Source organism: Ranitomeya imitator, chromosome 3, assembly GCF_032444005.1.
Source record: "Ranitomeya imitator isolate aRanImi1 chromosome 3, aRanImi1.pri, whole genome shotgun sequence".
Classification (NCBI taxonomy): domain Eukaryota; kingdom Metazoa; phylum Chordata; class Amphibia; order Anura; family Dendrobatidae; genus Ranitomeya; species Ranitomeya imitator.
The window spans coordinates 4157039-4175298 of NC_091284.1; the positions used below are offsets into that span (position 1 = coordinate 4157039).

Genomic DNA, 18260 nt, shown 5'->3' on the forward strand with positions numbered 1-18260 from the left:
GGGCCTTGTAGAGAAATTGCATTATGCGGGATGCGTCCGGTATCCACTGACAACAAAAAGTACATAATCCAAGAAAACGCTGGAGTTCAGTCTCATCTTTTGTAGCTGACGGCTATTATTGTCAAGGTAAAAATATATATCTTTATACTCTTTTGTACTTTTATATATTCTTATGCTGTGAAACAGTAAGTTTTTCCTGTTGTGCTTGTTAATGCATATATAATTGTATTTAAGATGGCTGCCAGTATTCACCTTTGCCTTAGTTTTTGTTCTTGCCAAGAATCTACTTGTGTTTCTGAAGCTAAAGTATCGTTTCTGGAGAAATGGAAACTTAAAGTGACGTGGAGGAAGGAGGATCCATCATATGACGTCAGACCAACCAGAAGGACTGAATACTAGATACATTGCTTAAACCGTGCCTATCCCCGCCCTCTGCACACCTTCCCCCAATAGCTCATATAATGTTGTGTATCAGGAAATAAAGTAGTTGCTGTGACATTCCCACTACGTGTGGAAGTACGAGCATGCAATCAGTTTGAACCAGCATTGGGTCTGACTCATTCTTATCCGGTACCAACATGCTCTTAATCTGATTTGGAATGACTGGTGGATGAAGGGTATTGTCGTGACGACCCCGACAATTGCAGTGTGGATAAGGTATGAATTGAGGTGTACAGTTGAGACTCGCAGTGTGGATAAGGTATGATTTGAGGTGTACAGGTGAGACTGCAGTGTGGATAAGGTATGAGTTGAGGTGTATAGGTGAGACTGCAGCGTGGATAAGGTATGAGTTGAGGTATACAGGTGAGACTCGCAGTGGGATAAGGTATGAGTTGAGGTGTACAGGTGATACTGTGCAGTGTGGATAAGGTATGAGTTGAGGTGTGCAGGTGAGACTGCAGTGTGGATAAGTTACGAGTTGAGGTGTACAGGTGAGACTGCAGTGTGGATAAGGTACGAGTTGAGGTGTACAGGTGAGACTGCAGTGTGGATAAGGTATGAGTTGAGATGTACAGGTGAGACTGCAGTGTGGATAAGGTATGAGTTGAGGTGTACAGGTGATACTGTGCAGTGTGGATAAGGTATGAGTTGAGGTGTGCAGGTGAGACTGCAGTGTGGATAAGGTACGAGTTGAGGTGTACAGGTGAGACTGCAGTGTGGATAAGGTATGAGTTGAGGTGTACAGGTGAGACTGTGTAGTGTGGATAAGGTATGAGTTGAGCTGTACAGGTGAGACTGCAGTGTGGATAAGGTATGAGTTGAGGTATACAGGTGAGACTGCAGTGTGGCTAAGGTATGAGTTGAGGTGTACAGGTGATACTGTGCAGTGTGGATAAGGTATGAGTTGAGGTTTACAGGTGAGACTGTCCTGTGTAGATAAGGTATGAGTTGAGGTGTACAAGTGAGACTGCAGTGTGGATAAGGTATGAGTTGAGGTGTACAGGTGAGACTGCAGTGTGGATAAGGTATGAGTTGAGGTGTACAGGTGAGACTTGCAGTGTGGATAAGGTATGAGTTGAGGTGTATAGGTGAGACTGCAATGTGGATAAGGTATGAGTTGAGGTTTACAGGTGAGACTTGCAGTGTGGATAAGGTATGAGTTGAGGTATACAGGTGAGACTGCAGTGTGGATAGGGTATGAGTTGAGGTACACAGGTGAGACTGCAGTGTGGATAAGGTATGAGTTGAGGTATACAGGTGAGACTGCAGTGTGGATAAGGTATGAGTTGAGGTGTACAGGTGAGACTGTGCAGTGTGGATAAGGTATGAGTTGGTGTACAGGTGAGACTGCAGTGTGGATAAGGTATGAGTTGAGGTGTACAGATGAGACTGTGCAGAGTGGATAAGGTATGAGTTGAGGTATACAGGTGAGACTTGCAGTGTGGATAAGGTATGAGTTGAAGTATACAGGTGAGACTGCATTGTGGATAAGGTATGAGTTGAGGTGTACAGGTGAGACTGTGCAGTGTGGATAAGGCATGAGTTGAGATGTACAGGTGAGACTGCATTGTGGATAAGGTATGAGTTGGGGTGTACAGGTGAGACTGTCCTGTGTAGATAAGGTATGAGTTGAGGTGTACAGGTGAGACTGCAGTGTGGATAAGGTATGAGTTGAGGTGTACAGGTGAGACTGCAGTGTGGATAAGGTATGAGTTGAGGTGTACAGGTGAGACTGTCCTGTGTGGATAAGGTATGAGTTGAGGTGCACAGGTGAGACTGCATTGTGGATAAGGTATGAGTTGAGGTGTACAGGTGAGACTGCAGTGTGGATAAGGTATGAGTTGAGGTGTACAGGTGAGACTGTGCAGTGTGAATGAGGTATGAGTTGAGGTGTTCAGGTGAGACTGTGCAGTGTGAATGAGGTATGAGTTGAGGTGTTCAGGTGAGACTGTGCAGTCTTGATAAGGTATAAGTTGAGGTGTACAGGTGAGACTGCATTGTGGATAAGGTATTGGTTGAGGTGTACAGGTGAGACTGCAGTGTGGATAAGGTATGAGTTGAGATGTACAGGTGAGACTGTGCAGTGTGGATAAGGTATGAGTTGAGGTTTACAGGTGAGACTTGCAGTGTGGATAAGGTATGAGTTGAGGTGTACAGGTGAGACTGCAGTGTGGATAAGGTATGAGTTGAGGTATACAGGTGAGACTGCAGTGTGGATAAGGTATGAGTTGAGGTATACAGGTGAGACTGCAGTGTGGATAAGCTATGAGTTGAGGTATACAGGTGAGACTGCAGTGTGGATAAGGTATGAGTTGAGGTGTACAGGTGAGACTGTGCAGTGTGGATAAGGCATGAGTTGAGGTATACAGGTGAGACTGCAGTGTGGATAAGGTATGAGTTGAGGTTTACAGATGAGACTGTGCATTGTGGATAAGGTATGAGTTGAGGTGTACAGGTGAGACTGCAGTGTGGATAAGGTATGAGTTGAGATGTACAGGTGAGACTGTGCAGTGTGGATAAGGCATGAGTTGAGGTGTACAGGTGAGACTGTGCAGCGTGGATAAGGTATGAGTTGAGGTGTACAGGTGAGACTGTGCAGCATGGATAAGGTATGAGTTGAGGTGTACAGGTGAGACATGCAGTGTGGATAAGGTATGAGTTGAGGTGTATAGGTGAGACTGCAGTGTGGATAAGGTATGAGTTGAGGTTTACAGGTGAGACTTGCAGTGTGGATAAGGTATGAGTTGAGGTGTACAGGTGAGACTGCAGTGTGGATAGGGTATGAGTTGAGGTATACAGGTGAGACTGCAGTGTGTATAAGGTATGAGTTGAGGTATACAGGTGAGACTGCAGTGTGGATAAGGTATGAGTTGAGGTGTACAGGTGAGACTGCAGTGTGGATAAGGTATGAGTTGAGGTTTACAGGTGAGAATGCAGTGTGGATAAGGTATGAGTTGGTGTACAGGTGAGACTGCAGTGTGGATAAGGTATGAGTTGAGGTTTACAGGTGAGAATGCAGTGTGGATAAGGTATGAGTTGGTGTACAGGTGAGACTGCAGTGTGGATAAGGTATGAGTTGAGGTTTACAGGTGAGACTGTGCAGTGTGGATAAGGCATGAGTTGAGATGTACAGGTGAGACTGCATTGTGGATAAGGTATGAGTTGAGGTGTACAGGTGAGACTGCAGTGTGGATAAGGTATGAGTTGAGGTGTACAGGTGAGACTGTGCAGTGTGAATGAGGTATGAGTTGAGGTGTACAGGTGAGACTGTGCAGTCTTGATAAGGTATGGGTTGAGGTGTACAGGTGAGACTGCAGTGTGGATAAGGTATGAGTTGAGGTGTACAGATGAGACTGTGCAGTGTGGATAAGGTATGAGTTGGTGTACAGGTGAGACTGCAGTGTGGATAAGGTATGAGTTGAGGTGTACAGATGAGACTGTGCAGAGTGGATAAGGTATGAGTTGAGGTATACAGGTGAGACTTGCAGTGTGGATAAGGTATGAGTTGAAGTATACAGGTGAGACTGCATTGTGGATAAGGTATGAGTTGAGGTGTACAGGTGAGACTGCAGTGTGGATAAGGTATGAGTTGAGGTGTACAGGTAAGACTGCAGTGTGGATAAGGTATGAGTTGAGGTATACAGGTGAGACTGTGCAGTGTGAATGAGGTATGAGTTGAGGTGTTCAGGTGAGACTGCAGTGTGGATAAGGTATGGGTTGAGGTGTACAGGTGAGACTGCATTGTGGATAAGGTATTGGTTGAGGTGTACAGGTGAGACTGCAGTGTGGATAAGGTATTGGTTGAGGTGTACAGGTGAGACTGCAGTGTGGATAAGGTATGAGTTGAGATGTACAGGTGAGACTGCAGTGTGGATAAGGTATGAGTTGAGGTTTAAGTGGTGAGACTTGCAGTGTGGATAAGGTATGAGTTGAGGTGTACAGGTGAGACTGCAGTGTGGATAGGGTATGAGTTGAGGTATACAGGTAAGACTGCAGTGTGGATAAGGTATGAGTTGAGGTATACAGGTGAGACTGCATTGTGGATAAGGTATTGGTTGAGGTGTACAGGTGAGACTGCAGTGTGGATAAGGTATGAGTTGAGATGTACAGGTGAGACTGTGCAGTGTGGATAAGGTATGAGTTGAGGTTTACAGGTGAGACTGCAGTGTGGATAAGGTATGAGTTGAGGTGTACAGGTGAGACTGCAGTGTGGATAGGGTATGAGTTGAGGTATACAGGTGAGACTGCAGTGTGGATAAGGTATGAGTTGAGGTATACAAGTGAGACTGCAGTGTGGATAAGCTATGAGTTGAGGTATACAGGTGAGACTGCAGTGTGGATAAGGTATGAGTTGAGGTGTACAGGTGAGACTGCAGTGTGGATAAGGTATGAGTTGAGATGTACAGGTGAGACTGCAGTGTGGATAAGGTATGAGTTGAGGTGTACAGGTGAGACTGTGCAGTGTGGATAAGGCATGAGTTGAGGTATACAGGTGAGACTGCAGTGTGGATAAGGTATGAGTTGAGATGTACAGGTGAGACTGTGCAGTGTGGATAAGGCATGAGTTGAGGTGTACAGGTGAGACTGCAGTGTGGATAAGGTATGAGTTGAGGTGTACAGGTGAGACTGTGCAGCGTGGATAAGGTATGAGTTGAGGTGTACAGGTGAGACATGCAGTGTGGATAAGGTATGAGTTGAGGTGTATAGGTGAGACTGCAGTGTGGATAAGGTATGAGTTGAGGTTTACAGGTGAGACTTGCAGTGTGGATAAGGTATGAGTTGAGGTGTACAGGTGAGACTGCAGTGTGGATAGGGTATGAGTTGAGGTATACAGGTGAGACTGCAGTGTGGATAAGGTATGAGTTGAGGTATACAGGTGAGACTGCAGTGTGGATAAGGTATGAGTTGAGGTGTACAGGTGAGACTGCAGTGTGGATAAGGTATGAATTGAGGTTTACAGGTGAGACTGCAGTGTGGATAAGGTATGAGTTGAGGTGTACAGATGAAACTGTGCAGTGTGGATAAGGTATGAGTTGAGGTTTACAGGTGAGACTGTGCAGTGTGGATAAGGCATGAGTTGAGATGTACAGGTGAGACTGCATTGTGGATAAGGTATGAGTTGAGATGTACAGGTGAGACTGTGCAGTGTGAATGAGGTATGAGGTGAGGTGTACAGGTGAGACTGTGCAGTGTGGATAAGGCATGAGTTGAGGTTTACAGGTGAGACTGTGCAGTGTGGATAAGGCATGAGTTGAGATGTACAGGTGAGACTGCATTGTGGATAAGGTATGAGTTGAGATGTACAGGTGAGACTGTGCAGTGTGGATAAGGTATGAGTTGAGGTGTACAGGTGAGACTGTGCAGTGTGGATAAGGCATGAGTTGAGGTATACAGGTGAGACTGTGCAGTCTTGATAAGGTATGGGTTGAGGTGTACAGGTGAGACTGCAGTGTGGATAAGGTATTGGTTGAGGTGTACAGGTGAGACTGCAGTGTGGATAAGGTATGAGTTGAGATGTACAGGTGAGACTTGCAGTGTGGATAAGGTATGAGTTGAGATGTACAGGTGAGACTGTGCAGTGTGGATAAGGTATGAGTTGAGGTTTACAGGTGAGACTGTGCAGTGTGGATAAGGCATAAGTTGAGGTATACAGGTGAGACTGCAGTGTGGATAAGGTATGAGTTGAGGTTTACAGGTGAGACTGTGCAGCGTGGATAAGGTATGAGTTGAGGTGTACAGGTGAGACATGCAGTGTGGATAAGGTATGAGTTGAGGTGTATAGGTGAGACTGCAGTGTGGATAAGGTATGAGTTGAGGTTTACAGGTGAGACTTGCAGTGTGGATAAGGTATGAGTTGAGGTGTACAGGTGAGACTGCAGTGTGGATAGGGTATGAGTTGAGGTATACAGGTGAGACTGCAGTGTGGATAAGGTATGAGTTGAGGTATACAGGTGAGACTGCAGTGTGGATAAGGTATGAGTTGAGGTGTACAGGTGAGACTGCAGTGTGGATAAGGTATGAATTGAGGTTTACAGGTGAGACTGCAGTGTGGATAAGGTATGAGTTGAGGTGTACAGATGAGACTGTGCAGTGTGGATAAGGTATGAGTTGAGGTTTACAGGTGAGACTGTGCAGTGTGGATAAGGCATGAGTTGAGATGTACAGGTGAGACTGCATTGTGGATAAGGTATGAGTTGAGATGTACAGGTGAGACTGTGCAGTGTGAATGAGGTATGAGGTGAGGTGTACAGGTGAGACTGTGCAGTGTGGATAAGGCATGAGTTGAGGTTTACAGGTGAGACTGTGCAGTGTGGATAAGGCATGAGTTGAGATGTACAGGTGAGACTGCATTGTGGATAAGGTATGAGTTGAGATGTACAGGTGAGACTGTGCAGTGTGGATAAGGTATGAGTTGAGGTGTACAGGTGAGACTGTGCAGTGTGGATAAGGCATGAGTTGAGGTATACAGGTGAGACTGTGCAGTCTTGATAAGGTATGGGTTGAGGTGTACAGGTGAGACTGCAGTGTGGATAAGGTATGGGTTGAGGTGTACAGGTGAGACTGCAGTGTGGATAAGGTATGAGTTGAGGTATACAGGTGAGACTGTGCAGTCTTGATAAGGTATGGGTTGAGGTGTACAGGTGAGACTGCAGTGTGGATAAGGTATGAGTTGAGATGTACAGGTGAGACTTGCAGTGTGGATAAGGTATGAGTTGAGATGTACAGGTGAGACTGTGCAGTGTGGATAAGGTATGAGTTGAGGTTTACAGGTGAGACTGTGCAGTGTGGATAAGGCATAAGTTGAGGTATACAGGTGAGACTGCAGTGTGGATAAGGTATGAGTTGAGGTTTACAGGTGAGACTGCAGTGTGGATAAGGTATGAGTTGAGGTGTACAGGTGAGACTGCAGTGTGGATGAGGTATGAGTTGAGGTATACAGGTGAGACTGCAGTGTGGATAAGGTATAAGTTGAGATGTACAGGTGAGACTGTGTAGTGTGGATAAGGTATGAGTTGAGATGTACAGGTGAGACTGTGTAGTGTGGATAAGGTATGAGTTGAGATGTACAGGTGAGACTGTGTAGTGTGGATAAGGTATGAGTTGAGGTGTACAGGTGAGACTGTGCAGTGTGGATAAGGCATGAGTTGAGATGTACAGGTGAGACTGCATTGTGGATAAGGTATGAGTTGAGATGTACAGGTGAGACTGTGCAGTGTGGATAAGGTATGAGTTGAGGTGTACAGGTGAGACTGTGCAGTGTGGATAAGGCATGAGTTGAGGTATACAGGTGAGACTGTGCAGTCTTGATAAGGTATGGGTTGAGGTGTACAGGTGAGACTGCAGTGTGGATAAGGTATTGGTTGAGGTGTACAGGTGAGACTGCAGTGTGGATAAGGTATGAGTTGAGATGTACAGGTGAGACTTGCAGTGTGGATAAGGTATGAGTTGAGATGTACAGGTGAGACTGTGCAGTGTGGATAAGGTATGAGTTGAGGTTTACAGGTGAGACTGTGCAGTGTGGATAAGGCATAAGTTGAGGTATACAGGTGAGACTGCAGTGTGGATAACGTATGAGTTGAGGTTTACAGGTGAGACTGCAGTGTGGATAAGGTATGAGTTGAGGTGTACAGGTGAGACTGCAGTGTGGATGAGGTATGGGTTGAGGTGTACAGGTGAGACTGTGCAGAGTGGATAAGGTATGAGTTGAGGTGTACAGGTGAGACTGCAGTGTGGATTAGGTATGAGTTGAGATGTACAGGTGAGACTGCAGTGTGGATAAGGTATTGGTTGAGATGTACAGGTGAGACTGCATTGTGGATAAGGTATGAGTTGAGATGTACAGGTGAGACTGTTCTGTGTAGATAAGGTATGAGTTGAGGTGTACAGGTGAGACTGCAGTGTGGATAAGGTATGAGTTGAGGTTTACAGGTGAGACTGCAGTGTGGATAAGGTATGAGTTGAGGTGTACAGGTGAGACTGCAGTGTGGATAAGGTATGAGTTGAGGTTTACAGGTGAGACTGCAGTGTGGATAAGGTATGAGTTGAGATGTACAGGTGAGACTGCAGTGTGGATAAGGTATGAGTTGAGGTGTACAGGTGAGACTGTGCAGTGTGAATGAGGTTTGAGTTGAGGTGTACAGGTGAGACTGTGTAGTCTTGATAAGGTATGGGTTGAGGTGTACAGGTGAGACTGCAGTGTGGATAAGGTATAGGTTGAGGTGTACAGGTGAGACTGCATTGTGGATAAGGTATTGGTTGAGGTGTACATGTGAGACTGCAGTGTGGATAAGGTATGAGTTGAGGTGTACAGGTGAGACTGTGCAGTGTGAATGAGGTATGAGTTGAGGTGTACAGGTGAGACTGTGCAGTCTTGATAAGGTATGGGTTGAGGTGTACAGGTGAGACTGCAGTGTGGATAAGGTATGGGTTGAGGTGTACAGGTGAGACTGCATTGTGGATAAGGTATGAGTTGAGATGTACAGGTGAGACTTGCAGTGTGGATAAGGTATGAGTTGAGGTGTACAGGTGAGACTGCAGTGTGGATGAGGTATGGGTTGAGGTGTACAGGTGAGACTGTGCAGTGTGGATAAGGTATGAGTTGAGGTATACAGGTGAGACTGTGCAGTGTGGATCAGGTATGAGTTGAGGTGTACAGGTGAGACTGCAGTGTGGATAAGGTATTGGTTGAGGTGTACAGGTGAGACTGCAGTGTGGATAAGGTGTGAGTTGAGATGTACAGGTGAGACTTGCAGTGTGGATAAGGTATGAGTTGAGGTGTACAGGTGAGACTGTGCAGAGTGGATAAGGTATGAGTTGAGGTGTATAGGTGGGACTGCAGTGTGGATAAGGTATGAGTTGAGGTGTACAGGTGAGACTGTGCAGTGTGGATAAGGTATGAGTTGAGGTATACAGGTGAGACTGTGCAGTGTGGATCAGGTATTGGTTGAGGTGTACAGGTGAGACTGCAGTGTGGATAAGGTATGAGTTGAGGTGTACAGGTGAGACTGCAGTGTGGATAAGGTATGAGTTGAGGTGTACAGGTGAGACTGTGCAGTGTGGATAAGGTATGAGTTGAGATGTACAGGTGAGACTGTCCTGTGTAGATAAGGTATGAGTTGAGGTGTACAGGTGGGACTGCAGTGTGGATAAGGTATGAGTTGAGGTGTACAGGTGAGACTGTGCAGTGTGGATAAGGTATGAGTTGAGGTATACAGGTGAGACTGTGCAGTGTGGATCAGGTATTGGTTGAGGTGTACAGGTGAGACTGCAGTGTGGATAAGGCATGAGTTGAGGTGTACAGGTGAGACTGCAGTGTGGATAAGGTATGAGTTGAGGTGTACAGGTGAGACTGTGCAGTGTGGATAAGGTATGAGTTGAGATGTACAGGTGAGACTGTCCTGTGTAGATAAGGTATGAGTTGAGGTGTACAGGTGAGACTGTGCATTGTGGATCAGGTATTGGTTGAGGTGTACAGGTGAGATTGCAGTGTGGATAAGGTATGAGTTGAGGTGTACAGGTGAGACTGCAGTGTGGATAAGGTATGAGTTGAGGTGTACAGGTGAGACTGTGCAGTGTGGATAAGGTATGAGTTGAGATGTACAGGTGAGACTGTCCTGTGTAGATAAGGTATGAGTTGAGGTGTACAGGTGAGTCTGCAGTGTGGATAAGGTATGAGTTGAGGTGTACAGGTGAGACTGCAGTGTGGATAAGGTATGAGTTGAGGTGTACAGGTGAGACTGTGCAGTGTGGATAAGGTATGAGTTGAGATGTACAGGTGAGACTGTGCAGTGTGGATAAGGTATGAGTTGAGATGTACAGGTGAGACTGTCCTGTGTAGATAAGGTATGAGTTGAGGTGTACAGGTGAGACTGTGCAGTGTGGATCAGGTATTGGTTGAGGTGTACAGGTGAGATTGCAGTGTGGATAAGGTATGAGTTGAGGTGTACAGGTGAGACTGCAGTGTGGATAAGGTATGAGTTGAGGTGTACAGGTGAGACTGTGCAGTGTGGATAAGGTATGAGTTGAGATGTACAGGTGAGACTGTCCTGTGTAGATAAGGTATGAGTTGAGGTGTACAGGTGAGTCTGCAGTGTGGATAGGGTATGAGTTGAGATGTACAGGTGAGACTGTGCAGTGTGGATAAGGTATGAGTTGAGGTGTACAGGTGAGACTGCAGTGTAGATAAGGTATGAGTTGAGGTGTACAGGTGAGACTGTCCTGTGTAGATAAGGTATGAGTTGAGGTGTACAGGTGAGACTGTGTAGTGTGGATAAGGTATGGGTTGAGGTGTACAGGTGAGACTGCATTGTGGATAAGGTATGAGTTGAGATGTACAGGTGAGACTTGCAGTGTGGATAAGGTATGAGTTGAGGTGTACAGGTGAGACTGCAGTGTGGATGAGGTATTGGTTGAGGTGTACAGGTGAGATTGCAGTGTGGATAAGGTATGAGTTGAGGTGTACAGGTGAGACTGCAGTGTGGATAAGGTATGGGTTGAGGTGTACAGGTGAGACTGCATTGTGGATAAGGTATGAGTTGAGATGTACAGGTGAGACTTGCAGTGTGGATAAGGTATGAGTTGAGGTGTACAGGTGAGACTGCAGTGTGGATGAGGTATGGGTTGAGGTGTACAGGGGAGACTGTGCAGTGTGGATAAGGTATGAGTTGAGGTATACAGGTGAGACTGTGCAGTGTGGATAAGGTATGAGTTGAGGTGTACAGGTGAGACTGCATTGTGGATAAGGTATTGGTTGAGGTGTACAGGTGAGACTGCAGTGTGGATAAGGTATGAGTTGAGATGTACAGGTGAGACTTGCAGTGTGGATAAGGTATGAGTTGAGGTGTACAGGTGAGACTGCATTGTGGATAAGGTATTGGTTGAGGTGCACAGGTGAGACTGCAGTGTGGATAAGGTATGAGTTGAGATGTACAGGTGAGACTTGCAGTGTGGATAAGGTATGAGTTGAGGTGTACAGGTGAGACTGTGCAGAGTGGATAAGGTATGAGTTGAGGTGTACAGGTGAGACTGCAGTGTGGATAAGGTATGAGTTGAGATGTACAGGTGAGACTGCAGTGTGGATAAGGTATGAGTTGAGGTTTACAGGTGAGACTGCAGTGTGGATAAGGTATGAGTTGAGATGTACAGGTGAGACTGCATTGTGGATAAGGTATGAGTTGAGATGTACAGGTGAGACTGTTCTGTGTAGATAAGGTATGAGTTGAGGTGTACAGGTGAGACTGCAGTGTGGATAAGGTATGAGTTGAGGTTTACAGGTGAGACTGCATTGTGGATAAGGTATGAGTTGAGGTGTACAGGTGAGACTGCAGTGTGGATAAGGTATGAGTTGAGGTTTACAGGTGAGACTGCAGTGTGGATAAGGTATGAGTTGAGATGTACAGGTGAGACTGCAGTGTGGATAAGGTATGAGTTGAGGTGTACAGGTGAGACTGTGCAGTGTGAATGAGGTTTGAGTTGAGGTGTACAGGTGAGACTGTGTAGTCTTGATAAGGTATGGGTTGAGGTGTACAGGTGAGACTGCAGTGTGGATAAGGTATAGGTTGAGGTGTACAGGTGAGACTGCATTGTGGATAAGGTATTGGTTGAGGTGTACAGGTGAGACTGCAGTGTGGATAAGGTATGAGTTGAGGTGTACAGGTGAGACTGTGCAGTGTGAATGAGGTATGAGTTGAGGTGTACAGGTGAGACTGTGCAGTCTTGATAAGGTATGGGTTGAGGTGTACAGGTGAGACTGCAGTGTGGATAAGGTATGGGTTGAGGTGTACAGGTGAGACTGCATTGTGGATAAGGTATGAGTTGAGATGTACAGGTGAGACTTGCAGTGTGGATAAGGTATGAGTTGAGGTGTACAGGTGAGACTGCAGTGTGGATGAGGTATGGGTTGAGGTGTACAGGTGAGACTGTGCAGTGTGGATAAGGTATGAGTTGAGGTATACAGGTGAGACTGTGCAGTGTGGATCAGGTATGAGTTGAGGTGTACAGGTGAGACTGCAGTGTGGATAAGGTATTGGTTGAGGTGTACAGGTGAGACTGCAGTGTGGATAAGGTATGAGTTGAGATGTACAGGTGAGACTTGCAGTGTGGATAAGGTATGAGTTGAGGTGTACAGGTGAGACTGTGCAGAGTGGATAAGGTATGAGTTGAGGTGTATAGGTGGGACTGCAGTGTGGATAAGGTATGAGTTGAGGTGTACAGGTGAGACTGTGCAGTGTGGATAAGGTATGAGTTGAGGTATACAGGTGAGACTGTGCAGTGTGGATCAGGTATTGGTTGAGGTGTACAGGTGAGACTGCAGTGTGGATAAGGTATGAGTTGAGGTGTACAGGTGAGACTGCAGTGTGGATAAGGTATGAGTTGAGGTGTACAGGTGAGACTGTGCAGTGTGGATAAGGTATGAGTTGAGATGTACAGGTGAGACTGTCCTGTGTAGATAAGGTATGAGTTGAGGTGTACAGGTGGGACTGCAGTGTGGATAAGGTATGAGTTGAGGTGTACAGGTGAGACTGTGCAGTGTGGATAAGGTATGAGTTGAGGTATACAGGTGAGACTGTGCAGTGTGGATCAGGTATTGGTTGAGGTGTACAGGTGAGACTGCAGTGTGGATAAGGTATGAGTTGAGGTGTACAGGTGAGACTGCAGTGTGGATAAGGTATGAGTTGAGGTGTACAGGTGAGACTGCAGTGTGGATAAGGTATGAGTTGAGGTGTACAGGTGAGACTGCAGTGTGGATAAGGTATGAGTTGAGATGTACAGGTGAGACTGTCCTGTGTAGATAAGGTATGAGTTGAGGTGTACAGGTGAGACTGTGCAGTGTGGATCAGGTATTGGTTGAGGTGTACAGGTGAGATTGCAGTGTGGATAAGGTATGAGTTGAGGTGTACAGGTGAGACTGCAGTGTGGATAAGGTATGAGTTGAGGTGTACAGGTGAGACTGTGCAGTGTGGATAAGGTATGAGTTGAGATGTACAGGTGAGACTGTCCTGTGTAGATAAGGTATGAGTTGAGGTGTACAGGTGAGTCTGCAGTGTGGATAAGGTATGAGTTGAGGTGTACAGGTGAGACTGCAGTGTGGATAAGGTATGAGTTGAGGTGTACAGGTGAGACTGTGCAGTGTGGATAAGGTATGAGTTGAGATGTACAGGTGAGACTGTGCAGTGTGGATAAGGTATGAGTTGAGATGTACAGGTGAGACTGTCCTGTGTAGATAAGGTATGAGTTGAGGTGTACAGGTGAGACTGTGCAGTGTGGATCAGGTATTGGTTGAGGTGTACAGGTGAGATTGCAGTGTGGATAAGGTATGAGTTGAGGTGTACAGGTGAGACTGCAGTGTGGATAAGGTATGAGTTGAGGTGTACAGGTGAGACTGTGCAGTGTGGATAAGGTATGAGTTGAGATGTACAGGTGAGACTGTCCTGTGTAGATAAGGTATGAGTTGAGGTGTACAGGTGAGTCTGCAGTGTGGATAGGGTATGAGTTGAGATGTACAGGTGAGACTGTGCAGTGTGGATAAGGTATGAGTTGAGGTGTACAGGTGAGACTGCAGTGTAGATAAGGTATGAGTTGAGGTGTACAGGTGAGACTGTCCTGTGTAGATAAGGTATGAGTTGAGGTGTACAGGTGAGACTGTGTAGTGTGGATGAGGTATGAGTTGAGGTGTACAGGTGAGACTGTGCAGTGTGGATAAGGTATGAGTTGAGATGTACAGGTGAGACTATGTAGTGTGGATAAGGTATGGGTTGAGGTGTACAGGTGAGACTGCATTGTGGATAAGGTATGAGTTGAGATGTACAGGTGAGACTTGCAGTGTGGATAAGGTATGAGTTGAGGTGTACAGGTGAGACTGCAGTGTGGATGAGGTATTGGTTGAGGTGTACAGGTGAGATTGCAGTGTGGATAAGGTATGAGTTGAGGTGTACAGGTGAGACTGCAGTGTGGATAAGGTATGGGTTGAGGTGTACAGGTGAGACTGCATTGTGGATAAGGTATGAGTTGAGATGTACAGGTGAGACTTGCAGTGTGGATAAGGTATGAGTTGAGGTGTACAGGTGAGACTGCAGTGTGGATGAGGTATGGGTTGAGGTGTACAGGTGAGACTGTGCAGTGTGGATAAGGTATGAGTTGAGGTGTACAGGTGAGACTGCATTGTGGATAAGGTATTGGTTGAGGTGTACAGGTGAGACTGCAGTGTGGATAAGGTATGAGTTGAGATGTACAGGTGAGACTTGCAGTGTGGATAAGGTATGAGTTGAGGTGTACAGGTGAGACTGTGCAGAGTGGATAAGGTATGAGTTGAGGTGTATAGGTGGGACTGCAGTGTGGATAAGGTATGAGTTGAGGTGTACAGGTGAGACTGTGCAGTGTGGATAAGGTATGAGTTGAGGTATACAGGTGAGACTGTGCAGTGTGGATCAGGTATTGGTTGAGGTGTACAGGTGAGACTGCAGTGTGGATAAGGTATGAGTTGAGGTGTACAGGTGAGACTGCAGTGTGGATAAGGTATGAGTTGAGGTGTACAGGTGAGACTGTGCAGTGTGGATAAGGTATGAGTTGAGATGTACAGGTGAGACTGTCCTGTGTAGATAAGGTATGAGTTGAGGTGTACAGGTGAGACTGCAGTGTGGATAAGGTATGAGTTGAGGTGTACAGGTGAGACTGTGCAGTGTGGATAAGGTATGAGTTGAGGTATACAGGTGAGACTGTGCAGTGTGGATCAGGTATTGGTTGAGGTGTACAGGTGAGACTGCAGTGTGGATAAGGTATGAGTTGAGGTGTACAGGTGAGACTGCAGTGTGGATAAGGTATGAGTTGAGGTGTACAGGTGAGACTGTGCAGTGTGGATAAGGTATGAGTTGAGATGTACAGGTGAGACTGTCCTGTGTAGATAAGGTATGAGTTGAGGTGTACAGGTGAGACTGTGCAGTGTGGATCAGGTATTGGTTGAGGTGTACAGGTGAGATTGCAGTGTGGATAAGGTATGAGTTGAGGTGTACAGGTGAGACTGCAGTGTGGATAAGGTATGAGTTGAGGTGTACAGGTGAGACTGTGCAGTGTGGATAAGGTATGAGTTGAGATGTACAGGTGAGACTGTCCTGTGTAGATAAGGTATGAGTTGAGGTGTACAGGTGAGTCTGCAGTGTGGATAAGGTATGAGTTGAGGTGTACAGGTGAGACTGCAGTGTGGATAAGGTATGAGTTGAGGTGTACAGGTGAGACTGTGCAGTGTGGATAAGGTATGAGTTGAGATGTACAGGTGAGACTGTGCAGTGTGGATAAGGTATGAGTTGAGATGTACAGGTGAGACTGTCCTGTGTAGATAAGGTATGAGTTGAGGTGTACAGGTGAGACTGTGCAGTGTGGATCAGGTATTGGTTGAGGTGTACAGGTGAGATTGCAGTGTGGATAAGGTATGAGTTGAGGTGTACAGGTGAGACTGCAGTGTGGATAAGGTATGAGTTGAGGTGTACAGGTGAGACTGTGCAGTGTGGATAAGGTATGAGTTGAGATGTACAGGTGAGACTGTCCTGTGTAGATAAGGTATGAGTTGAGGTGTACAGGTGAGTCTGCAGTGTGGATAGGGTATGAGTTGAGATGTACAGGTGAGACTGTGCAGTGTGGATAAGGTATGAGTTGAGGTGTACAGGTGAGACTGCAGTGTAGATAAGGTATGAGTTGAGGTGTACAGGTGAGACTGTCCTGTGTAGATAAGGTATGAGTTGAGGTGTACAGGTGAGACTGTGTAGTGTGGATGAGGTATGAGTTGAGGTGTACAGGTGAGACTGTGCAGTGTGGATAAGGTATGAGTTGAGATGTACAGGTGAGACTATGTAGTGTCGATAAGGTATGAATTGAGGTGTACAGGTGAGACTGTGTAGTGTGGATGAGGTATGAGTTGAGGTGTACAGGTGAGACTGTGCTGTGTGGATAAGGTATGAGTTGAGATGTACAGGTGAGACTGCAGTGTGGATAAGGTATGAGTTGAGGTGTGCAGGTGAGACTGTGCATTGTGGATAAGGTATGAGTTGAGGTGTACAGGTGAGACTGTGCAGTGTGGATAAGGTATGAGTTGAGATGTACAGGTGAGACTGCAGTGTGGATAAGGTATAAGTTGAGGTGTACAGGTGAGACTGCAGTGTGGATAAGGTATGAGTTGAGATGTACAGGTGAGACTGCAGTGTGGATAAGGTATGAGTTGAGGTGTACAGGTGAGACTGTCCTGTGTAGATAAGGTATGAGTTGAGGTGTACAGGCGAGACTGTGTAGTGTGGATAAGGTATGAGTTGAGGTGTACAGGTGAGACTGCAGTGTGGATAAGGTATGAGTTGAGGTGTACAGGTGAGACTGTCCTGTGTAGATAAGGTATGAGTTGAGGTGTACAGGTGAGACTGTCCTGTGTAGATAAGCTATGAGTTGAGGTGTACAGGCGAGACTGTGCATTGTGGATGAGGTATGTGTTGAGGTGTACAGGTGAAACTGCAGTGTGGATAAGGTATGAGTTGAGGTGTGCAGGTGAGGCTGTGCATTGTGGATAAGGTATGAGTTCAGGTGTACAGGTGAGACTGTCCTGTGTAGATAAGGTATGAGTTGAGGTGTACAAGTGAGACTGTCCTGTGTAGATAAGGTATGAGTTGAGGTGTACAGGTGAGACTGTCCTGTGTAGATAAGGTATGAGTTGAGGTATACAGGTGAGACTGTGCATTGTGGATGAGGTATGAGTTGAGGTGTACAGGTGAGACTGTCCTGTGTAGATAAGGTATGAGTTGAGGTGTGCAGGCGAGACTATGTAGTGTGGATAAGGTATGAGTTGATATGTACAGGTGAGACTGCAGTGTGGATAAGGTATGAGTTGAGATGTACAGGTGAGACTGCAGTGTGGATAAGGTATGAGTTGAGGTTTACAGGTGAGACTGCAGTGTGGATAAGGTATGAGTTGAGATGTACAGGTGAGACTGCAGTGTGGATAAGGTATGAGTTGATATGTACAGGTGAGACTGCAGTGTGGATAAGGTATGAGTTGAGGTGTGCAGGTGAGACTGTGCATTGTGGATAAGGTATGAGTTGAGGTGTACAGGTGAGACTGTGCAGTGTGGATAAGGTATGAGTTGAGGTGTACAGGTGAGACTGTGCATTGTGGATATGGTATGAGTTGAGGTGTACAGGTGAGACTGTGCAGTGTGGATAAGGTATGAGTTGAGATGTACAGGTGAGACTGCAGTGTGGATAAGGTATGAGTTGAGGTGTGCAGCTGAGACTGTGCATTGTGGATAAGGTATGAGTTGAGGTGTACAGGTGAGACTGTGCATTGTGGATGAGGTATGAGTTGAGGTGTACAGGTGAGACTGCAGTGTGGATAAGGTATGAGTTGAGGTGTGCAGGTGAGACTGTGCAGTGTGGATATGGTATGAGTTGAGGTGTACAGGTGAGACTGTGCAGAGTGGATAAGGTATGAGTTGAGATATACAGGTGAGACTGCAGTGTGGATAAGGTATGAGTTGAGGTGTACAGGTGAGACTGTGCATTGTGGATAAGGTATGAGTTGAGGTGTACAGGCGAGACTGTGCATTATGGATGAGGTATGAGTTGAGGTGTACAGGTGAGACTGTCCTGTGTAGATAAGGTATGAGTTGAGGTGTGCAGGTGAGACTGCAGTGTGGATAAGGTATGAGTTGATATGTACAGGTGAGACTGCAGTGTGGATAAGGTATGAGTTGAGGTGTACAGGTGAGACGGTGTGGTGTGGATAAGGTATGAGTTGAGATGTACAGGTGAGACTGCAGTGTGGATAAGGTATGAGTTGAGGTGTA

General features: G+C 46.3%; 1 protein-coding gene across 4 annotated transcripts in view; it reads left to right on the plus strand.

Annotated features, from left to right (window-relative positions):
- Window positions 1-18260, plus strand: part of LOC138672430 (vang-like protein 1) — a 168983-nt gene that overhangs the window by 23915 nt on the left and 126808 nt on the right. The window lies entirely within an intron of this gene.